We start from the raw sequence: 20,744 nt of genomic DNA, 5'->3' as shown, positions 1-20,744 counted from the left end.
AATTGGAGATAAAAATAGACTGGGTGACCCTTTCATGCAGGAAAAACTGAAATCTGTAAACTCATTTTTAATCATGAGGTTCTTGATATCGGAGATGAGTGATATATTCCAAATCTAATTAATGCTTAGCTTTTTTGTTTGCTTTATTCACTCTTGAACAAATTTCTAATATTCACCTGTGCTGTTAAATATAATGCACGTGGTTCTCATGAGTAGCTGTCCCCTTCTGACAGTTCAAGAAGCCCTGACTGTGAGCAAAATTGGCAAGAGAAGGTTACTCTCCATTTTCATACTCCTTCTAAACTTTTGGATCAAGGCCTGAGTCCATTACATATGGACTCCATTACATAAGAATAAGAGTAGCTTTGCTTTTTAAAAGGGAACAGACATATTCCTTGTACAGAAGCACCTATATGTCCAATAGCACAGCTTTGGCTCTTGCACCAGTTTAGCTACAGTGAGCTAGACAGATAAATAGTGTCTATGAAGAGGACCATGGGAAGACTATGTTTATCTTTCCGGCTTAGTTAACATCTGCCAGCAGTCAGTGCATCCTAAAACATTTCCAAGTCTCCCAAGAGAAGATCTGTATCCTTGTTCTATTATTTTATTTCTGTGCTAGTAGCAATGGTCTGAAATATGAAGGTCACTGACTCTCCAAATATTCTCACTTCAGTGTGACTGTTCACATTAGGCTGGTTTGAGTGTATATCCACAACCTCATAGATGAGGGTCACGTTTGAGACAAAATTAGACCATCTTGACTACTTCTTAAATGACCCTCTAGATTCTCAATTAATTTACATGGAGTAAAGGAAGCTTATGCTTGGGCTTTGAGGTTAATGATGTATTCCCTAGATTAAGTTCAGGCCAGTCACTATCAGTGTCATCAGCTATAGCAACAGACTTTGAGGCTTTGTCTTATTGAGTCATATATTCTCAGATTTTCTTGCAGGGGAGCTTGAATTCAGGTAGCAGATTTAAGCTGGCATCTAATTTGGTGCCAAGATGTGTCTCTGCATATCATTGAGACAGGGAGCTGGATACCACTGAACCAATTCTTCAGAGACATGCACAAGCTCAGATGTTAATCAGTTAATTCGATGCCTAATAAACTTTCTCAACTTGATTGAATTAGCATGTTTCCAAACTTAAATAACTGTTTTGTTTTCTGCCTTGCTTATTAACCAGCTCCACTCCATTGTTGTCTGCTAATAATCATCAGTAAGGGAAATAATTTTGGAGGATGAAGAAAACTATGAAGAAAAATAATGAAGAAAGCTGTATGCTGTTCTCTGTCAGCAAAGTTCATTGATGGGCCATCAAAGCTGTTCAAATAGACAGTGTCAATAGAAGGATTGTCTCTGCTGCCTGTGAATCTCTTACTGGTAGAGTATACTTCCTTACTGTTGCTTACAGAGCAACACATAAGACAAAATGTTGTATCATAACAAGGGATGGGAGCCAAACCATGAAAAGGTTTGTTGCCTGAAGGATAACAGTATTTAAAAAACTGATAAATACTACCTGAACAGAGGAAAAAAATTGCAATGTTGGAGAAGGAAAAGCATGTTTTTTCTTCAGCTGTGGTATATATATCTCACATATACAATACAGTGGCTGTCATAATCATATTCAGTACAGCATGTGATTGTTTTATGTGTTTGATTTACTGTTATCTTTAATTAGCAGCAATTCTTTCTTTTTGTACATTAAATGAGTTTGGTTTAAGAATTCTAATTCTGAAAGTCTCTCTAAAATTAACAGAAAGGAAAAAATACATTCATAATTAACTAATTTTTGAGATTACAATAAGCTATTATGCTGAACAGAACAAATGTGTGAAGGCAAGCAATTAAACTGCACGGCATTCCCCACACTGTACCACATTACTCTGCCTCTTCCGTTTCAGACAGACACATTTCTAGGCTCTTTCATGTGAGTGGCTTTGCTTTCCTACAGCCACAGTCATTTTGTTTCAGATGAAGATGCTTCCTGAGCTTCAGCCACCCAATCAAAGAAAGAACCGGAGCACAATCACTCAGCCTTCAGATCATCATTTGCAAAGGCTACAATGACTGGAAGATTTTCTGCCACTTAATATAGCAATGGGTGTAATCTTCCAGAAGAAATTTCACTCTCCCACAGCCTCGCCTGGAATCCTTCGTGAAAGAAAACGGGCTTATATATTGCTAAAATATCTCGAGCAGCTTATGACACTTCAAAGCATTGGTCTACTCAGTGCAGCGTGGATGAGCTAACACTTCGAAAGCTACTGTACACTGAGGATCACACTGGTTCAGAGACAGGCACAATTCCTCCAAAACAGATGTCAAAACTGACACGGCAACTGGTCTCTCAGACACTTCTGCTATGTTCTTTGACTGCCGAGTTTCTTCAACCTGCCACAGGGCAATGACAATCAGAATACTTGCAATTCAATACGTGTATTTGCAGCTCTTTCATGATATATTACAAAACTACTGCTGTGAAGCCAAAAGGACACGTGAATGTAATTTCTTTTTCCACAAAGCATTTGCTGTGCTCTTAGAAAGGTTAACCTGCTTTAGTAAACTGTACAAACATTATTTCACTTTTATTGACACTCTTTTCAGACCATGAAATGACTTGAGTTTTAATCTATTTTTTTTATATACCAAAAGGAGCAGATTAATTTAATAAGCTCCTCACACATAGGCAGCTTGAAAACATGTTTTCCAAAGCTCTTTCTTGAAGGAGCAAGGAGGGAATGGAAAATGGTGCATCACAAAGAAGAGGATATTGTTAAGATAAATGCAGTTATATTTACTGGGCTGATTTTTTTTTTTTTTTTTTTTGAAGGTATGCCTACATATTGTGACACAGCTCTGATGCAGGAAATGCTCCATTCTACCTGGAATGTGAATGGTAGGGTCACATGTCTTGGTTAGCTTATCTTGGGGAAAAAATTGTGTTTGGTGGTGGTAAGTCCCATGTGAAGGTTTCCCAATAGATGAGTCCTCCCATGGGAAGGTTATCTCCACCCACTGCAACCTCATGATGGCCAACATTCTTGTGCCAAACCAGTGCAGCGAACTGGGTACTCCTCCCATAGGTGACCATGAACCTGTTGGCATGGATCCAGACCAGGTTGCTCCTATTAAATACTCCAAACTCTTACAAGAGCAAAAATATTGCAGAATTGTGGGGCATCATGATCCTGCTGGTAGCAATTCATACCTACCGATGATTTCACCTTGTATTTTCCTGGTAAGGGAATAACTCAGAGATTAAAGGCCACAAATACTGCTTCCAAATTATATAAACTATTTGAACACAATTGTAAGTAACACTATTTTGCCTTGCAGAATTGGATTTTACTGTGTATTCAGGCTCTTGGGTTCCACAGTTAATGAAATTGGTTCACAGGGCAAAATGTTAAAGACTATATCATGCAGACTATATAGGCCATGTACATTAGGAAAATAATGGCACACAGCATTATCTAGCTGATGCCTGGAACTTAAAAGGAAAAAAAAAAAAAAAAAAAAAAGGAAAAAAAAAAAAAAAGCCAGCAGTTCAGACCTTTCTACTGTGAGCCAATAGAGACTCCAGATGGCAAAAATGGCTGAAAAATCTCTTAAACATCAGACTGAACAGACTGACCAGAACAATAACTTCAATCTGTATTAAAAAACCTTCTAGTACCACTAAGGAAACAAGGTTTTGTTCTTGACAGAATGGTCCTGTCGATACTGAAACCTGCAATCCCTTTACTTTCTCCTCCCACCATTTGGGCTAAACATCTGGGGATTACTAATCCTTGTCTTGAGAGCAGCAAATGAACTTTCTGATAGGAAGAAAGACTGCACTGGGGATGCTGCCTATCAAAAGTTTCTGCTATGAAATCTGCTATGAAATGATCAGCACTGGTGAGGTCTTCCCTGGAGTGCTGTGCCCACTTCTGAGTTCCCCAGCATGAGAGAGACCTAGACACACTGGAAAGAGTCCTGTGAAGGGTCCTGAAGATCATTAAAGAATGTGAGCTTCTGAGTTATAGAGAGAGGCTAAGAGAGCTGGAACTGCTCAGCCTGGAGAAGAGAAGACTTCAGGGAGACCGCATCAATGTCTATAAATACCTGAAGGGAGGGTGCAACAGAGACAGAGCCAGGCTCTTGCCAGTGGTGCCCAGTGCCAGGACAAGAGGCAATGGACAGACTGGAGCACAGAAGAGCATCAGGAAGCACATTTGTGCTGTGCAGCTGATGGAGCATTGGCACAGGTTGCCCAGAGAAGCTGTGGAGTCTCCAAATTCAAAAGCCATCTGAACACGGTCCTGAGAAAGTGGGGACTTGGACCAGATAACCTTCAGACATCACACCCAAAGTTTCTAGGCTGGTTTTGGTTTTTGGTCCTGTGAAAGTTTTCACATGCTTCTTAAATTTTATATGAAAATTCAGTAATTGACCACGGGCTTACTGTACTTCTGAGTGCCTTACGAGTACAAATACCTTACAACTGAGGTACCAGTTGTAAGAACCATTCCCCAGATCAGCATTCAGCATTTAGTATTCAGCTTGGGTTTACAGGAAAGAAATTTTGTGTCTTTCAGTCAGGATAACTTTAATTGAATTATAACTAATAATAATAAAAAAAAAAAAAAAAAGGAAAAAGGAAAAAAATATCAAAAGCTCATTTTCATGCATTCAGTAAGTTGGTTGATCCTTGGTGTTTCATTAACAGACATAGCTTCAAGTATCATTATGGAAGATCAAAGAAAGTATACATTTCCTAGTTCTGTTTGTTACCTGAAATAAGTTAATGGCTAGTCCAGTCAGAGCATACCATTCACAAGGTCTGTCCTGTCAGATGGTAGGAAACACTTCACGTCACAGAAGAGAAACGGAGCCCTATGCTTAGTGCATGCATCCAAATGAACACTGTATTTAATATGAGCAAAATAGTATTTTTTAACAACATTTTATGGACTTATTATATTTTTAGGACCAGACTCTTTTAAAGAGAATAGCTATAACTAAAATTACCCCATAAAGTTCATATGAGGCATTTCTGGAACTGGAGACAAAGATAAGACTTTCCCATTCTGTTGTAAAAAAACAAAACAAAACAAACAAACAAACAACAACAAAAACACTTTTTTAACAGAAAAAAAAAAAAAAAGGAAAGTTTCTTCTCCAGCTGTTGAAGGGTATTTTGTATATAATTTCTTTCTACAGCTAATTAAGAATTCTGTTTAAAATTCACTGCCTATATTTTCTAATATCCTATTGGCACCCTACTTTTTCCTCATTTGGGATCTCTCATAATCCCAAGCACAGACATTAGACAACGTAGTCAACTTTTTTTCTTTCATTACTTTAAACCAGCTGTGTATGGCTTGGTATTCCATTTTTTACCCCACATAGTATCTTCTCAGCACTTTCTGAAAGCTAGATCCATACATGAAATGTCAAAATCCCAACACACTGAAACATCTGGTTTACAGCACCAAACCATAATACTCCATAAAATCAGCTTCCTAAGCATTATATAAACTTATATTTCTTCACAAGTGGGACAGCAATGCAAATACCCTGAAAAATATATGCAGATATAATGTATAATGTACTCAAACATAAAAATATAATGACGGTTTTAACTCTTCTGTTGATGAGTGTTGATAACATCTGGTTATGAGCGTATAACTCAGGCGATACATATTAGGTTCTTGCAGTAAATCCTGTTGTCTTTCCAATTAGGGTAGGAATACCTGCTGTAAACCACAGTAGCTGAAAGAACTATGACATGGACAAGAGGTGAAGGGCTAGCAGTTCTGAGGTCACATCAAGCAACGAAGTATAATTTATTTTGGACTCTGTGACAGAAATCAGAGTGAACCTGTGTGATACTAAAACTGAAACCTCTTTCTATGCTGTTTTTCAGCAGCATAAAAATAATAAAATTATACCAAATTTATGTAATGTAGATTAATTTTTCCACAGTAACAACAAGGACATTTTGCTAAACCTGAATTTTGAAACTACTTTGAAAAAAAAATAATAATGAAGAAATGAACATTTATAATCTCATGAAAAATCCCTTTATGATGTACAGTATCACATTTCTAGAAAGTCAAAAATTATAACATTATACAAGCTCTGCATGTCATATTAGTTCTAGTTTTACAGAATCTGCAGATTTTTTTTTTTCTAAGGGCTTTTTTTTCATTAGTTCCTGACGCCCAAAGACTAAGCAAAGACTTTCATAAGTAGCAAATAAAACAATTTAGGGATTTAATGGACTGTCACTTGGAAGGAAAATTATCTAAACTCAGGCAGTAGTTGGGTTTCACTGTAACCATTCTGCTTTCAGTGCTTCCCATTACCCTAACCTTTTGCACCATGGTTAAAATACATTAACAAGAACGTGAGTGTTGCTGAAGTGATAATTTAACCTGGCAAGATTCAGGTCCATGTAAAGTCAATTTTATTGAAAAGTCCTGTTAAGATGGACAGAAGTAATTTGGTGCCATCCTTCCCTGTTTTATTCAGCTGTATCTGAACAGCAGCAGTTGAATTTGCGTAGGAGCTTACATTCCCACCAATAAAGAGAACAAAATTGGCCCAAACTGCAGTCAGGAATTTGACTTCCTTTCCTGTAAAGGGAATGGCCATTTGCTTTCTACTTAAAATACATAGTCACAATATGAGAAATATTCCTATTTTATTGTTGCAAACACTGCATGAGAGCTAGTGAAGGAACTTTCTGTGTTTACCTTTTCTCTTTAGAAATCAAATGAGATGTGTGAAATTTAGCAAGAGAATGTTAAAGCTTCATTGTAAATTCAGTATATTTTTAGAGATGTGCTATCTGCTTTAAATACTTTCTAATTTGGATCTGAGCAAACAAAATCTGCTAGCTGAGATAAATACCTATGTAGGATGGAGAAGATTTTGGCTGGGATATATGCAATCATCCATATTAAAAACCTTTAATAAAGCACTGAACATTTTCATGGTGCTTTCTCAACACATAATAAAATATAATCTTTAAGATCCTCATTTTCATAAATCAAAACAGAAATATTTCTCACTTGGGAAATTGTGAATTTGGACACAGATTCTCACCACTACTTTAGTGACCATCTTCCCCCGCAAAACACAGTGTGATACGGAAGTCCCCAGCAAAGGCTGAGGCAGGATGCTCAGTGCAACATTTGCGTAGACCCAGTGTGGGCATCTCTGGATCTGCAGCAAGTTCTGCCTCCCAGAAGATAAAAAGTGATTCAGGTGCCTTGACACAAGCACCTGGAGCCATTGTATTGACCATAAGGTGTGCTGCTCAGCTGCCTCCCCATAAGAGCACAAGACCCCTGCAGGTCCTATGTCATGTCTGCCTGCCTTGTGCAGATATTTTGGGTACTACTGGGCATCTGAAAAGGCACAGCCCACCTCTGGTTGGGCACCTGAATCTCACCTCAAGCCCCTGCTGCATTCATAGCAGTGAGTATCTAAATACCTTCAGATATCTAGGATCTGGTGTCGAAAACAATTTGGTGGCACCAAAATCATTATAGAATGTTATACAGCAAATGGTAAAAGTATTCTGATAGCTATTTTTAAATCTATTGTGAAAAAAGGTCTCTCCACATTTGCATATTCTTCACCTCTAAAATTCCCTTCTTAGCTAACTGTAACCATTTTAGTTCATGTTAAAGGTGGTATATTTGTCTACAGAATAGCTTTTTTAAGATTCATACAGCATCTGAAACAACACACTCTAACAGTGCTCACTTTCCCTTAGGCTAGGCAAGCTGTAAGCATTTTTGGGAGTCCTATCACACTACTGCAGGAGGAAGTCTGTAAGGCTTCCAGACTTGTGTCACAGGTAGGGGAGAGAAAAAGAGACAACAATATGTGCTCCAATCCATTCACACACCTCAATCTGATGTGCAAAGGGGTGAGCGATGAGACTCCACTTCCCCTCTCCTCCCGACACAGCCTGCCTTCCCCAGGCAGCAACCCACCTTCCAAATTGCAGCCCTTGTTGGGGTGGGGACTCCTAAGTTCTGGTCTCTGATCTGAGGGTCTTTCCCACTCTTATATTCTGTGACTGACCCAGAGAAAACAGCCCTACACAAGCAAATAACTTGCCTGCTCTAAACTGTGTACATTAGCTGAGAAAAGCGGAGTCAGCTTTGTCAAGCTATTCCTTCTGGTTCATTGAATCTTGCCCAGCTGCAAGACACCTCATATGCCTCCCTCAGGCACCTAGCCTCTAAAAAGGTCAAAGTCCAGACTTCACTGATCTGCTTATTTTTCCTTTGAGCTGGCTGGAAGGAGCTCTTTGCTCAGTGAACAGCTTTGAATCATCTCCCTCAGTCCTTGGATTTCATTGTGGTCAGCATGTGTCTAGAATGAGGAATTGCAGCATCCTAGTTATAAGCACCTGAGGCTTTTATTAGTTATGGTCCTAAGAGACTAATTCCATGGCTTAATCATTAGATAGGTCTTCATGCTAGAGATCAAACTTCAAAGTCAGTCTTAGTTCAAGTTAACATTGTTTAATAAACATTCCCCCATACCAAAGCCTGCACTGTCAAAAGGTTAGTGTTCACCACCACACCACTTGCCTTTTGCACATCTGGAGTCAATTGGCTTCAGATAAAATCACAGCTGAGAAATGATTTTTTTTTTCTTCCTTAATTTAAGAAAAAACTCACCTGCTGGAAGTTGCAAGTCAGCAGTAAGACGTAACAAATAACTGAATGAACCTTGTCTCAGTTGTGAATGAGACTCTTTTCATTCATCTCTGTGACAACACTGAGGCTATGAGACTTATAAAAGCAGTTAAGGAAAAGGTATTCACTACATAAATAAAATAGTCTTCCCTTCATACTTCTGGGAGGAATACCAGAGCTTGACAATAGTAACTTCTAATGCAAACCCTTAATTTTATGCACATTTAGGTTCTACGTATTGGGTACAAATCCACTTAGAAATTGAGCATTTCTCTCATTTTCTCAAATGCCCAAGTTAAAGGAATGCTACCGCAGGACAATAAAAAGAGGAAAGCTTTAGCCACCTGATAGACAAAGCTCAGATTTTCAAGAGATGTTTGAAGTGACCAAAGAGTGTTGGAAAAACTCCATCTTTACAAAGTTCAGTCTTGGACTCTTGGCAACCAGTGTTCCTCACAATAGGAGGGAGATTTGCCAAGGAATTTTGGATCACGTCTCTACATTTATTCTAGGCTTTGAAATGTGTTTTTGCAACCCAAGGAGGAAAAAATAGGGAGAAATTAAAACTGTGAGTCAGAACCGTCCCTAGAAGGTGTAAATTAAAGGGTTAGAAGACATCTCACTTTTAAATATTATTCACATTCAATAGAGAAAAGCAGCCCCTTGATGTTGCAGTGACTTTCTGATTTGGAGCTCAGTAATTAAAAGCAGCTATTTTTAAAATTGATGTTTGTTAATCCAAGATGCTGTTACTTTGCATTTCATTCCAGGCAGCACTTTTATAAGTTTGCTTAAAAAAAGCACCCCAAAAGGAGCAGTTTTAAACTGAAAATCCTGTGAATATTTATCTACTGGATTTAAGCTGTAATGAATTTAAGAAGCTTAGGAAAATGCCAGCAAAAGTCCACCAACTTTCTAGCACCGCAACTGATGCGATATAAATTGGAAATGAATTTCTTCCAGAAGAGAGGAGTTGCACTTGAAAATGTACACTCTTATTTGGGCTCCAAAGGGAAAGAGGAAAATGTAGTTCTGCCTTGTTGGATCCCTCCATGGCTGATCATTTCATTGGAGGGAAATGGACATTCTGCATTGACCACAGGTGGAAAATCCCAAATTGTTACCTGATTAGATAAATATAAATTGGTCATCCAGGTCAGATTTGAAACTCAAATATGTTGAGTCACTCAGAGAAAGGAGTCACAGCTAGGTATTTCAGTGCAGCTGTGGTGATAAGCAGTCTGAATAACATTAGGGTAGATTTTAATTAGCTAGGCAGAAGGTATCCAGAAAGAGATCCTGGATTTGTAAGATTTTGAGTGCCTTATTATGGGATTTTAAAAGGACACTTGTTCCCTGTCTGCTGACAATATGCTAAACTTATTTGCTATTAATTTCCTTTTTTCTATTTTACACCACTTATTTGTAGATTCCACATTTTTATTCCTGTAGATCAGAGCTCATATTTTCAATCCTTCTTCTAAAGTACTAGAGAGAAGACTTAAAATGAGAAAGTAGGCAGCATTTGCTATTGCTTCTAGAAATATACAAGTCACTAGGTACACAGTTAATGGGTTTTACCCAAATGTTCACGGTTACACCTATCACCAGATCTGGAGTCAGATAGAAATTTTCATCTCCTCTGAACAGATCAACAAGGGGGTGCTGGAGATATCCTGTTTTCACTGAGTTTGGACCAGCATCTAGTTTCTAACCAAAACCCTTTGGAGACCAGCAAATTTCCTGCCATGAAGGAAAGAGGCTGTGGTGCACGATAAGCTGAGAGGGGACGCAGCTAGGAAGGACAGTTGACCCAAAACGACCAAAGGGACATCCCATAACATATGGCACCATGCTCAGCAATAAATTTGAGGGGTAAGAAGGAGAAATGGAGGAGGTTCAGGGTGATAGCTTTCGTCTGCCCAAAAATCATTACATGTGATAAGCCCTACTTTCCTGGAAGTGGCTGAACATCCAGGGAAGTAGTAAATGAATTGCTTGTTTTGTTTTGCTGGCACTTAAATATTTTGCTCTACCTTATAAACTGTCTTTATTGCAACCCACAAGTTCTCACTTTTTGCTTTCTCATTCTCTTTCCCATCACACTTAGATGGGAGTGAGGAAGCAGCTGTATGGTGCAGGCTGCCTACTGGGGTTAAACCACAACACTAGGATACAGACATAGCCCTGGATTTTTCTTGACCTTATTTTTCTTAACCTTATTTATAGACTTTTTTCCTCCGTTTATTATAGACAACCAAGAAGTTTTGGAGTGTCAGATGTCGAGGGCTGCATTGCCCTCCCTCATCTGCACTACAGACTGCACATACAATGGCTTGGGACAGACCCCAGTAGCAGCTCCCTGAACCCCATTTAATTTGCCAACGCAGAACCCAAACACAGGTGTTTTGCAAAGTCAGAGTTTCCCGGGGAGATACCTCAGTGACAAGAGGATGCCAGGCTGGATCTTAAGTGATGTTACCTCTGCAGGTATGTTTGCCAAATTAAACATGAAAGTAGGAGCATCACTACATTTGATCTGAGAACTTTAATAGGCAAGCAGGACTCCATCCAGATAAATTATTATACTTTGAATATTTCCCTTCTTGTGAGTTTGCATTTTGTCAGTTTTTGACAAATATCTTAGCTCATTTGTCAATAAAAATGAGAGAAAAGTAAGTTCAGAAGCATGTCAACACCTTCTGTTTTGTCATCAACTGTGATAAGGTTAACCTTGAATATTTTTGAATTTATTTGGTAAAGAAGAAAAATGACATCTGTTTTGTAACCTCACATCTTCCTACACTTTCTGACAGCATGCAGCATTTTCACTGAACTGTAAGATTTGCTTGTGAAAGCTGAGCTAATCAGAGGTGGCTATGCAAAGTTTAGTCAATAAATAGCTTGGTTTTCTAGCTTGCGATGATATAAAGGGAGATCAATAAGAGCTATGAAGATTGTTTCTCTGCTGTTTTTTTTTTTTTTTTCTTTCTTTTTTCTTTTTTTTTTTTCCTCTTCATGTTAATTTACCTGTGAAGGACAGACTACTTCCCTTCTATCAGTTTTTCTCCTTAACTATTATGCTGCACCTGTTCAGTGGAAAGAGGGAAGTGCAGATTGTACATGCATACTAGCCTCAGAATATTCACATTTAAGTAATACATTCCTAAGCAATACCTATTCATAGACTTTGAATATTTACTATCAAAACAGAATGTTTAATAGCAAAATGTTGTAAGTAAGCACTAGAACATCCATGGATTTTTCTTATTGTTCCTACAGAACAGGCTCAGTAATGAATATTTAGACCAAATCCCTGTCCTGTTGTAATGAAAAATTCCTATCAATACTAAGAGCAACGGTTTGTTCTGAAAATAAGTGCATAATTTCTATCTTAACAACAGAGAGCATAGCCTCCATCATGTCAGCCCACACGAAACTTGTAAAATATCCGTTATGCCAGATTACTTTCTAGAGAAGGTTGTAGCAAATGGCTGTACTAAAATAATGAGGAAGCATCCAATTTGAATTGAATATCAATGTGGAGATTAAACATTGATCAATGTGCAGTGAAGAATACTTCTGAGACAAAAACTGAAGCTAAAGCCAGTAAAACCACACATAGTTACATGTCTAATATAGGCTGTAGAGAGAAAAAGCAAGCAGAAGAATCCAAGAAAAACAACTTAGTTTTACATGTTTACCTAAAGGCCAATTATCATCAAAAACAGTGGCTCTTAATGTTGGGATATTTTTAAGCATTATTTGTTTAAGTGAGTCTATGCTTTAGATCTGTATCTAATCTGCAATTGGATTTATTTGTGACCAGACATTTAATACAATTTTAGACACAGGGTAAGGATACAAACTAGAATCTGGAAGAAAACTCTTAATATTCACAAAGAGTTAAAGGTATTCTAATTGTCAGAATATATAAAATTCGAGGAAAGAGTCTAGGGAAATAAGCCAAAATAATCTTGGAACAAGTCTCCTTGAATATTCATTGAGGACAAAGAAGGTCTGAGAACAGGAAAAGTTCAAAAAATATCTCTTAAAATTCAGTGAACAAAACAGAAAGCTTAACTTAATACTCAGGAAGAACAAGTTATAAACTAGCAATTATTTAAAGATAAAAAATATCAAAAGTATCGTGATATCAAATACTTCTTTTCTTTGTTGGTTACCTGCCCTAGTGAAGAAGTAGAAGATAATCATTGTAGTTAAACTTGATGTTAGCTAAAAGCTTGGCAGTGTGTAACACAGTGCCATGATCCAACATTTCTGTTAATAACGTTCACCATGGAATAGGATTAGATGTCAATTTGGAGAGAGCACTGTGAAAAGAGCATCACAAACTCAGCACCTTTGAAAACAGGGACAACTCCTGAAATCAATACAATGAAATTCAACACATGAAGCTGCAGAGGAGTGAGACAGAAAACAAAGCAAACACTGAGTAGGAACCAAGCAGCTGAATGGCACTGCAACAGAAGTTGAACTAGCTTGTTTAGTTGATCATGAACTGTGTACATGGCAATGTGATACTATTTCAGCAAAAGCAAACTGACTTTCTATATGTTATGACCTGAGTATAATATGCATATGGGAAACAGTTTTTTTCACATGTTGTGACCAAGTGTCCAGTTCTGGATATGACCAGATGCAGACAGACTTACAAGGAGGAAAAAAATGACAGGGAGCATTAGCTTAAAATGCATTTGATTTGAAGTGGAAAGGATAAAGGAAGTAGACTTTGCTGAGAAAGGAGAAAAGACTATCCAAGCATATGAACTATTTGTTATAAAGATGATAGTCAGGAAATGTTCTGCATGCTCTTTAGGACTATGACATGAAATAATCAGCCCTGGTGTTCAGCAGAGATTTAAAGCAGATGTCAAAAGACCGATCTGGTTTTGGTCAGTGGAAATTTAACACCTTCCAAGGATGATGAATGTTCAGCTGCTCCAGACAGTGTGTTCCAGAGCTGAGCCATTGGGATTTACCTGGGCTGCAGCACTGCCTCTTGCCCTGTCACTACACTCTGCTGAGTCTGTCCCCATCCTCTCTGTAATTACTCCCTGAGGAAGTTGTAGGCAGCAACTGAGTCTCCTTTAACCTTTGCTTTTTGAAGATGAACAAGCCTGTGCTCCAGGTCCCAGTCATCTTTGTGACATGCTCCAGCATGTGTGTTTATTTCTTGTGCTGGGGAGCCCAAAACTGGACACAGTTCTCCAGATGTGGTCAACAGGTGCCAAGAAATGCTTTGCTCAACCTCTTTTCTATGCTGTAAGGCACTTATGCAGATAGCTACTGCTGCCATAAAAACATATTGTGGACATGTTAAACTCATCCATCAGGTTTCCCGGATCCTGTCCTGCAGAGCTGCTCCACAGCCAGTGAGTCCTAATGCACCCATCAGATTATCCCACCCTAAATGCAGGACTTTACAATTTATTTTTTTTTGCTGAGTATAATGAGGTTGTTGGTCAACCCACTGCTGCAATGTCCTGAGGATCCTTGGTGTAATACTCCTGTCCTTCAGTCTCTCAGATGCTTCTCCAAAAATTTTGTGTTTCCCACCAGCTTGCTGAAGTTTCATTCCATCTCTTCATCCAGAGGATCATTAAAGACATGACATGGTACAATGCCTGAAGAATACTGCTTTATACGGCTGTCAGGACTTCTAGCTACTGACTACTACTCTTTCAATCCAACAATCCAGACAGTTCTTCATCCACTTTGCAGTATATTCACAGTCAGTACTTTCTCAGTTTGTCTACAAGTTGACTACATGAGATCCTGTTAAGGCAAAAGCTTAAATACAGGTATTACAACACCCACTGCTCTGCCCTTATCCACAAAGCCCATCATTTTTGTTGCAGAATGCATTCAGGTAGGTCAGTCTCCATTTGCTCATGGTAAAACTATCTAGCTGTTTCCAAACTCTTTCTTGTCCTTCATGTACCTGAAAATGGTTTCAGAAAGGACTTGTTCCATGATGTTTCCACTTACTGAGGTGAGGCTGACTAGGCTACAGTTTTTCCTTAGTTACTTTTTTGAAAGTGGACACTACATTTGCATACTATCTGTCATAGCAAACCTTACCTGATCACCACAACCCTGATTGAAGTCAGTTCTGTTTGACATTTGCCAGTTTCCTTAGCTCTCTTCTTGAACTCCAATCTTCTATATCATGGTATATGCCTCTGCCTCCTCTACCTCACTCTTCTAAATGCTGCTACTACTGACTTGGAGGTCTGAGGTAAACCTTTCCAATAAAGGCTGAAGCAAAGGAGGCCTGGAGAGTCTCAGCCTCTTTGATGTCCTTTGTCATTAGGTTGCCTGCTCCTATAAAACAGTAAGCCATCATTTTCCTTGGTATTTCTTTTGCTGTCAAAGTACAAACAGAACCTCTTCTTGCCTTTCACATCTCCCCAGAATCAAATCCAGCTGTCCCTTGGCTTTCCAAGCTCTGTTCCTGGACTAATTATGGGTGGTAATTCTGCATTGATTCTGGATAGCTTTTCCCTGCTTCCACCTTTCTTCATATTTGAGCTCAGTATGGAGTTATCTGCTCGACCCTGCTGGCATCCTGACACACACTCGTTTTCTTGAGCACTCAAAGCATCCTTATTACCCTTTGATAAGGCTGCATAGGAATATCCACCAGCTCTTCTGAGCTGCTGATCCACTGCCTCTCAGTGCAATATCCCCCAGGATTCCAGCTGCTGTTTCTGTGGTCAAGCTAAGTCTGCTCAAGTCCATGGTCTGTGTTTTGCTACTTGTTTTCCTCCCTGCCCAAAAGATCTTAAGCACTGCAGCTTCAATGCTGTGGCGACCAAGGCTGTCAAATCCCTCACTGATTCTTCATTACTTATTAATAGCCAGTTGTACATCAGTCATCTTCATCACATAAGCGTCTCTGACACACTCGAGAAACCTTCCTGAACTGCTTGCTCTTTGCTGTGTTGGTCTTCCAGCAGATATCAAAATGGTTAAAGTATAGTATGAAAACAAGGGCTTATGACTCCGAGGCTTCTTCCACATATTAAGCTTTGCCCAATTGTTCTTGATGAAAGTCTGATGCAGACATCCACCACCACAGTGTCCTCTCTGTTCCCTACCCATAAGCTCTAGACAGGCCTGTTACCTTTTTCATAGCAGTCCTACACATTTGAGACATTCTTCTGCAGAGGGTACAATTTCTCCTCCTTGTCTTCCTAGGCTCTACTTCTTAAAGATCTTTCAGTCATCTATTAGTGTTCCAGTCATACAAATCACCCCACCTCTCCAATCACAGTGGCAATATTTTTGGAGCTGCTTTTGGGCTCCTAGTGTCTCCTTCCCCATTCTATGCATGTTTACGTTCCTCTTTGCCCTTTGTTGTCCCTTTCAATTTCAGTATATAAAAGATACTCCATAAAACCTGAGTGTAGACTCAGAAATGAAATTCTTCATAAGAGGCTATCTCAGAGCAGGCATGCATCCAGGTACAAAATTCTACACACTCATCCCAAGCCAGATCAGGCTTAGATGTAGTACGTGTTAATCAAACTCTAAGCTACTAAATCTTACCCTGTCAACACTGATGCAGCACTGTGGACCAACGTGGCCATGTCTGCACATCCATCCATTCAGAGTGCTGTTTGTCAAGCATAGGATGAACAACCTTCTGAGACCTATAGTTAATTTCACCATTTAGTTTAAATGTAGTTAATTGTACATTTTCTTGGGCAATGGTTCCACCAGCAATGGGCAAGCCCATATTCAGTTTGGTGGCTGCAGCCTCTTTGGATGGAAACCACTGTTGGCACTTATTTGGAAGTTTTTTGTCTGTTTATTTTTTACAATTAATCATTTTTACACAGGCCCATCTTTGGCTATGCTGAGACAGAAAACACAATTCAAGCTTCAGCAAAAAATATAAAAATGACACTGCAGAAACTCTGTAACATCTACTTTAAGATAGCCAGGGAAATATTTTCTAAGCTTCTCTCTGTTAGTCTTCACTTTTATGTGATAGCTCCAAACCAACCCTTCTCAAATATTCATCCCCACCACTTCAACATCTACAATGAGTTTGACTTGTTCCTGTCTGCAGCGGGAAGTGTTGCAATCTTCACAATATGATACACAGCTTGATGAATGACTTTCAATGCTCCTTTTTATATGGTATAGCCGACCTGTTAAAAATAGAAACAGACCAAAGCCTTCCTTAGGAGGGATTTCTTTTTCTCCCACCATCAGATGAAGCAGTTCAGACCCATAATTTAACTGTTTGTCTCACTGTAGAGGTGCTCAAAATTTTTTGAAAGGACTTCAGTTACTAAGTCTGCAATTTAGCTTGAAAAGTTTGTTTCTTCCCATTCTTCCTAGTTTTTGAATAAAGAGATAAGGGATAACGCCTGCTTGCCATGGTAGGTACATGAGCTATAATTTGCAATGAAATATCATGAACTGTGCCATACTACAGAAGCTTTAATTAGAGTAATTTAAACACATTGTAACTTACCAGTGATTTTGCATTCAGTATATTTTAAACAGCTGAGCCCTGAAAAAAATGCAGTGATTTGCTCACCACCACATATCAATGGGCTTCTGCAGCTGTGGAATCACACTCAAATCAAGCTTGCACAGGCAGCCAAATTATCCTTCAGGAACCGAAGAAAATCAGAGAATGATATCCCTAGAGACAGCTAAAGAAAAATTAACTGTTAGGTCTCCTATGTGATTTTTGGCTGTTCATACCTGGATGGCAGACTTGAAGGATTCTTAAAAAAAAGCTATTTAGTAAAGTAGTTCCTGGGTACCTCACCTGTAGCCTTGCACACTTGCTCTTCTCTACTGTGGCAGAAGGTAGCTGGCCAGTCAGCACATATAGTCATCCAGGTTTCCTTCTACTAGCCAAAGAAGAACCACTCTCCAAGAGAATATCATATTGTCTCAAGAGTACTGTGAGCATGGATTAAGACCCCAGTCAGTTAGAAAGATACCAAGTACTGGCTGACAGTTTTAAAACAACTGTTTGTTGAAAGATAATCTCACAAGATACTATTTAAGAAAAGAACAAGCTTGAGGGCTAGAAATCTTTTTCTTTCTTCCTTTCTTCCTTTCCTCCTAGCTCTTTCTTGGCAATTACTTTTGCATTGTGTATATCCCAAGTTTGTTCTATTATGAAGGCCCTTGCCACTTCCAGAAGCTAGAAAATATAAAAGACTCTCATTCCTCATGCAGCTGCTTAAATCACTACCAGCTATGGGTAGGAGACATCTAACTTGATTGCACCTTCATGCTGCACAAGCACTTAGTGGGAAAATATGTAGGGGATTCAGCATCACAGAATGGCTGAGATAGGAAGAGACCTCTGGAGTTCACGTGGTCCAACCACCCTGTTCAAGCAGGGCCACCCAGAGCAGATTGTCCAGGACCACTTCCAGGTAGCTTTTCTGAAGATCTCCAAGGAGGAGACCCAACAACCCCTCTGGGGAGCCTGTGCTTCCTGATGTTCAGAGGGAGCCTCTTGTGCTCCAGTCTGTGCCTCTGCCTCTTGTCCTGGTGCTGGGCACCATTGAAAAGAGCCTGGCTCCATCTTCATTGCACTCTCCCTTTACATATTTATAGACATCGGTGAGATCTGCCAAGCCTCCTCTTCTCCAGGCTGAACAGTCCCAGCTCTCTCAACCTCTCCTCAAGGAAAAATTAACTGTTAATCCTCTTTCTCAGCATCAACATCACAATCTCTCGATCATGTCTCTTAAGGCACCTCACAAAAACTACTTCACATTGTACATCTGGTGCAGGGCTATGTCCAGGCTCACATCCAAAATTGCATAGACTTCACACACAATCCCTAAGCATAGACCACTGAGCATACCCTGCCCTGCGTCTGCTAGGAAAGAAGCAATTATATGCAACTCCAATATACAGCAAAAGCAGGAACTAGTGGATCGCAACTATTTGCCCATCAGCCATTAGTTATTTTTGCATGCCTGACATGAGGACCCAGATGGGGCCCACCTAAGTTAAGGCACTGTCTTCATCCTGGCTGGGGCCCACAAGAGACTTCTCTGGACAGAAAAACAGCAGCTCAAGCACCAGACGTGCAAAAACCTGAAGATTTCCTTATGGGGAGCTCAGCCTGTAAACTGAAGATTTTTATACTTTAAAGTTTAGAAAGGTTAACATCCCTGAGATTAAATGTTCACCACAGCATCTATAAATGGTAGAGAAAGGTATCAAATCTGTACAGGGCATGCAATTTCCACACAAAAGTGTGGGATTCTTCTGAAAACACTCCATTCGGGAAAGGATTGCTCTGATAACATTTTTAAAAGGCAGCACAATAAAAGAGCTAATCATTATCGGCTCCTGGAGGACACCCTACATAGTTAATTCAAACCTAAAACAGGGAAGAGTAGCAGCACTTTATTGGAACACCACTGCTTTTTTTTCAAGACTACCTTTCTGAAAATGTAACTGAGCCAGCTGTTCGAGTGACAGCATTCACAACAAAAAGGATAAGTCTTCAGCAAGTGATTAAATTCTGGAGCAACCCATTTAGATGACCATAAAAATATCTTATTGCTGATCTAGTCCAAAGACAAAAATATGTTTGTGTTGTAGGACAAAAGAAGTAAATATATTTATTTATTTCCTTCTGTGGAAACATTTGAAAATTCTAAACTGTTTTGGAGATGAAGATTTGTCATAGGGCAGCCACTCACTGCCCACCAGACTGTTCCTTCACGACCAAAAGTGCCTCCTGCCCACACAGGACGCACCAAATTTCATTAGTGTGCTCTGACAGGAGATGATTTAGCAAGGCTGTGACTGCACTAAGGATAGGTTCATAGATGAATCTTTGCTTGATTCAAATACTCACTTTATCTACTAAATTCATAGAAAAATAATAACATGCATAAAGCAATAATACTAAGGGAAAGGGAAAAGTAAAGGGAAAGGGAAACTAATATCTGCTGGTATCTCTTATAGCCTACCACATGGACATATGCAACTCAAACACACGCCATTACAGCTACAACCCATGCACGTGCCCAGGGAGGTGTCAGGATCCCATGAACTGCCCTGACAGGAAGGAGGTCAGTGGAGGTCATCCTGTTTGGCTCAGGTTACTAGTGGGGATGAGATCCGACTAACCACAGTGCAAATCACAGTTCCGTGCAGTTGGCTTCAGTGAGAAGCAGCCCTGCAGACCCCCAGGTCCGTGCAGCAGAAGGTGCTCCAGGCCCCAGAGCAGAAGTTCCCCTGCAGCCTATGGAGAGGCCCCTGGTGGAGCAGGCTGTCCCCCTGCAGCCCATGGGTCCCACATGGAGCAGATCTCCATGCTGCAGCCCCCCCATGGGTGGAGGAGCCCCCCGTGGAGCAGGTGGAGGTGGCCTGGAGGAGGCTGCGACCCATGGAGAGCCCCCGCAGGAGCAGGCCCCGGGCCAGAGCTGCAGCCCGTGGAGAGGAGCCCACACAGGAGCAGGAGGTCTGGGGGGAACTGCCGCCCACCCGTTGGGGACCCGTGCTGGAGCAGTTTGCTCCTGGAGGATGGACCCCATGGTACGGAGCCATGTGGGAGCAGTGCTTGGAGAGCTGCTGCCTGTGGGCAGTGCCTGCAGGCTCAGCTGGGGAAGGACGGCATCCCATGAGAGGGACCCCACGTGGAGCAGGGACAGAGAGGGACCCTGAAGGAGCAGTGGAAACCTAGGGCATTAGGGACTGACCACAGCCCCCATTCCCCTACATCGCTCAGGGGGAGAGTGAGGTTAAAAGAGGTGGATGAGGGGAAGGCGCTTTTAGTTTGCTTTTAGTCTCATACTGCTCTAGTCTGTTAGTAGTAGGCAATAAATTATATTAATCTCCCTATGCTGAGTCTGTTTTTCCCATGATGATAATTGGTGAGTGATCTCCCTGTCCTTATTGCAACCCTCGAACCCTTTTCATCATATTTTCTCCTCTTTTTTAATTTGAGGAGGGAGAGTGAGAGAGCAGTTGTGGTGGAGTTCAACTGGTTCCACCC

General features: G+C 40.1%; 1 long non-coding RNA gene across 1 annotated transcript; it reads right to left on the bottom strand.

Moving 5' to 3' along the window:
* Nucleotides 1–1,553: 1,553 nt before the first annotated feature.
* On the bottom strand, nucleotides 1,554–17,281 carry LOC311433060. Its single transcript, XR_014690534.1, has 2 exons — nucleotides 17,232–17,281; nucleotides 1,554–2,402 (listed from the first exon to the last, which is right to left on the bottom strand). It is a non-coding gene; the product is annotated as an uncharacterized lncRNA (long non-coding RNA).
* Between the last annotated feature and the right edge of the window lie 3,463 nt (nucleotides 17,282–20,744).

Source organism: Aythya ferina, assembly GCF_964211825.1.
Source record: "Aythya ferina genome assembly, chromosome: 2".
Taxonomy (NCBI): Eukaryota; Metazoa; Chordata; class Aves; order Anseriformes; family Anatidae; genus Aythya; species Aythya ferina.
The sequence above is the reverse complement of the archived record's forward strand: the minus strand, read 5'-3'. Positions and strand labels throughout refer to the sequence as shown.